The sequence below is a fragment of the Balaenoptera ricei genome, chromosome 5, assembly GCF_028023285.1.
Source record: "Balaenoptera ricei isolate mBalRic1 chromosome 5, mBalRic1.hap2, whole genome shotgun sequence".
Classification (NCBI taxonomy): domain Eukaryota; kingdom Metazoa; phylum Chordata; class Mammalia; order Artiodactyla; family Balaenopteridae; genus Balaenoptera; species Balaenoptera ricei.
Genome location: NC_082643.1, coordinates 75,364,222 through 75,368,982, shown reverse-complemented (window position 1 = coordinate 75,368,982; position 4,761 = coordinate 75,364,222).

The window sequence follows — 4,761 nt, the reverse complement described above, 5'->3', positions numbered from 1 at the left end:
TATAACTGACAATAAAAATTGGACATAATTACATTTTACAATGTGATGTTTTGATACTTGTATGCATTGTGAAATGATTACCACAGTCAAGCTAATTAACTGGTTTTAATCACCTCACATACTTACCTTTGTCTGTGTGTATGGCAAAAACATTTAAGATCCAGCCTCCCAGCAAATTTCAAATATACAATATAATATTATTAACTATAGTCAGCATCCTGTACATTAGATCTCTAGAATTTGATCATTCCACGTAACTGAAACTTTGTACCCTCTGGCCGACATCTTCCATACCCCATCTCTCCTAGCAAACCACCATTTTACTCTCTGCTTTTATATGTATTCTAAATATGAATATAAATGTAAACTTTTTAGATTCTAAATATAAATGAGATCATGCAGTATTTGTCTTTCTGTGCCTGACATTTCACTGAGCATAATGTCCTCTAGGTCCACTCAGCTTGTCACAAGTGACAGGATTCCCTTCTTTTTTAAGGCTAAATAATATTTCATTATATATATATGTACCACATTTCCTTATCCATTCATCCATCAATGGACACCTGTTTATGCTCCATTGAGGGGCTGTAATCTCACCTGAAATCCTTCGCTCCTGTGAAGGTATTTTTGTGCATGGATAGTTGTTCAGATTGATGTTTCTGTGAGTGGAGGAGCACTTGAAACTCCTATTCTGCCATCTTGCTGACATCACTTTCTCTCTCCCTCTCTCTCTCTCTCTCTTTCTCTCTCTCTCTCTCTCTCTCTCTCTCTCTCTATATATATATGTAGAAGTGGTGATTCACTCCTAAATTTTCCTTCATGGTTGCAAACATTATTACTTTTCCACATAGAGGTAGGACAATCACATTTCCGATTATAAATTAAAGTTTTTCTGACACTAGTTAGAATTTCCTGTGCATGGGCATCAGTCTACTGTAAACTTGTTTTTGTTCCTCAGAGAGAGTTAATTCTCCCTCTTGTTTGTCAACAAACAAGATATCTTGTGTGGAAAAAATGAAGTGTGCATCCTAAATGCCACAAAGATGCTAAAAGGGAGCAAATGGCTGAAACTCATTGGAACACTCATCTTGGAATATTATTGAAAAATTAGGACAGAATTAGAGACTGTTAGATTACAAAACAAGAGAAACAAACTACCTCCAAACCCTTGGTGTATATGTTTTAAGTAGCACCAGAAGAACAGTTGTGACCTATGTGTTTAGCAGTTTCTGATGCTCTGGGTTACTATCTTTATACTAAAGCATATTCACTAATATCCCAGCTCCTCCATTTTTCTCTCCAGGTGCTGGAAATTTTGGCGCTGCTCAATAGAGGTCTTACCTCTAAAATACATAGAAGACACAAATCTTAAAGAACTGGAATGCCATTACTTTGTGCTTCTTTTAATATCTAGTTGTATTTATTTTAAAAAAGTAACACAGGATTTAGGTATTACTTGGCAGAATGTATTAGTGTTGACGTTCCATCTGACAACTTTAAAAGAGGTTTTAAATTGAATTATTCAGTGATGTTTATGGGCTTAAATAATGATACAATGAACAAATATGAACAAAAATTCATGACCTGTATAAATATGACTTTCCCCCATACAATTTCCCTGACTGCATTTTCACAGTATTGTTCCAAAAAGTTCTATCAATTCTTCCTTGCCCAGGCAGTCTTAACACAAAGGCTACTAGTGTTTCTAGATTTTTTTGTGTGTACTTGTATAGGCGGCAGTATAGATTATGAGCTCAAACATAGAATGGAAGATCTGACATTCTGAGACCTGAAAAAAACTCACATGGTTCAATGTTTTGGACAAGGAAACTGATGGTAAATTTTTAGTAAAATGTCCTCTGAGATCTAATGTAGGCATGTGCTCTCTTTTGAAACTTTTGCTGCCTCTTATATTTAGAGCTTGTATACAGCTTGAGGGGGAGACACTCTAACTCTTCTTTAAAGGAAGTTTTATTTAACTTTCTCCGAGCAGATTACAGCCTCCTGCCATCTTCCTCCATTGCTCCTTTTCCTGCTCTTTCCTCTCCTTTGAAGATTAGTTCAGCATGTGGGAATAGAAACCTCTTATTTTCTTTCATGTTTTCTTCCTTCTCAAACTGCTGTCTTAAGAAAAGCCAAGTGATGAACTAGAATTTTTGCTAAAAATGTGCTGCTTAATGATATATAGAAAATATACTAAATATTTCCCTAGTAGTTTGAAAAGTAAAGTCTCTAAAAAGTCAAAATCTAGATTTTCACTAGGTGAACATGCTATAGAATTTGAGGTACATCTGCCCAAGATATAGGAAAAATTGATTAAAAATCAAAATATGTAATTAGGTTCGTACCTTTGTTTTCCTACATAGTGAAGTTAATCAACACATGAAAATTAAATGTAATTGAAATAAAATGGTCAGTTTTTGTTTTTCAGTCTTACAGACATTTTTCAAACTCTTGCCAAAATTGCAGATCTAGGTGAAATGTAGTGACAATTTTCATGGTCTGAAAGAGGGTTGTAGATACTGGTGAAATATGTGCTACCCCTTTTCACTGCTTGACATACCACATCCTGGAAGTCTGTTTTGTTTTAATGTAGACATTGTTCTGAAATAAGGAAACAATTTAAGGAAATTACTGCCATATGAAAAACAAATTTTCACTTGAAACTCGAACTAGGGCTGTAACTGTATAATACAACCAACTGCTGGGTGTCAAATTCTGCTGAAAGACTTTCAGAAAAACTTTGATAATTATGAATCTATCTTCACCAACGCCTTCCAATTAACTATAAACTTCATCTCCTCACCTTCACAAATTCTAGCCCAGGAGAATAATCAGCTATCCATAGACATGTTTATTTTAATGTGTGAAATTCATAGTAGAATCCAGTGCCTTTTGTTTCAAAGTGAAAAGGTGGGTTTCACCAGCTGGGTTTCAAAGACCATACAAATTGGAGCTGGATGGGCCACTGGAGTGTGAATGAAAGACTTATTGCCTTTGGCCTGCTCATTTGGAGCCCTTTTCTAGCTGTGCACATGTTTTCCCAAACCATTCATCTTGTATTGAATTTCCTGCAAACACACAGATACTTCTGTCCCATTGCACAGCCCACCTAATGCTTTATTCATTGGATTTGATTTATGTATACTGTGCTTATTTCTCCCAGGGCTCTGATGTGAACTTAATACAAATTTTCTCCAAGGCAAATCCAGCAGCCAAAACTAGTTTTAATAAAAGCAAATACCAGAAAAGTATGGAAAGATGAATCATGTGTTATAGCTAGGGATCCTATCAGTAGGGAGCAACGAGGGTTCCAAAGGAGTTCCAAATGTGTTTCAGAAATAAAGATACTTGGCCTTTGAAAGCTTTTAGGGAGCACAATTGGGTTGGCAGTCACATCCAAAGTAGTACATGAAAGAGAAAGGTAGAAGTTTTGAACGCAACTTTTTGATGATGACTGAACCATCAGTCTTTAAGACTAATTTATGACTCTTGCCAAGTTTTGTTCCCCCAGGCCTTCAGATATGTTCAGGGGAAATGATATTTTTGAAAGTAATGACATTATACTCTTCTAAAAAGAAATACAAGCAATGTTTTGTGGGACTTCTGCGTTTGAGAACTTTTGAAAAGTTTGGTCACCCTGTGTGAAAGTGATTTGACTCTGGGTCATGTAAGCAGAAGTATTATTTAAGATGAACACAATGCCACTGAGGACCTCGAATTTAATTTTAGAGTGACTGAGAACATAGACTCTGGAGGATTGTACATTTTATAGCCTATGAAAAACACAGCTGATAGCAGATTTCAATAACATTTTTATCAGACCTGTGCAATCAAGAACACAGAGGCCACTCATGTATTCTAGGTATAAAAGATTTAATATATAAATGAAAGAGGTACCCAACTGTTGGAAGAGTTGGGGGTCCAGGGAGCCACTGTTGAAGATCTCAGCCTGAAACCTCAAATAGATGATTGTCAAGTCCTTACCTGGAATCTGCTGCAATTCCTAAGCATCTCCAGGAAGCTCCCAACAACATGCTAAGGTTTCAGTAGTGAGGCCGGTGGTTCTTGGGCTCCCTAGGAAGACTCTAGGTCTCACGTTTGTCCACACATCTGACGGCAATTGCTTCTGGAAAGTAATGGCTTCATACAAATCTCATGCATATGCTTCTCATTGGCAAGTCCTAACCCAGAACCATGCAAAGGAGAAGGATGGTGGGAATTATAGAATATAGTCTCTACCTTTACGGTCCTTACCTGAAGTCTTGGAATTGACCTCAGAAGAGAATAGAAGTCATGATAAACTGACAGTGAACTCTCCAGCCTAGTTTTTGAAGGTAATTTCAGGGAAGTACAGGAAATTGTGCTTCAGATATAAAAACCTGAAAAATACCAGTAAAGTAGACACTGGAGGGGGAAAATTAAACACTCAACTTATAAAGTATCTTCTACTTGTGTAGGCAAAATATAGAATTCCGGAAGTCTAACTTCTTACTGTTTGGTAAATTACTTTAAGAATGCCAGTTCTTAAAGAACATGACCTAAAAGGACAATGGTGAATATATAGTAAGTATCTGCGCAGCTTATGAACCAGTAAACTCTCCTTTGCCAAGGAAACATACGACAACCCTAGTCCCCAAAGCCACATAATGAAATCCTTGTTCACAAGTTGCTTTGACCATGGGAAGGCATTTGGCTCAACAAGGCTGATAAGATTCTTCCTCCAGGGAATCTTAGGTGAGTCTGGGCTTTTCCTGAGTG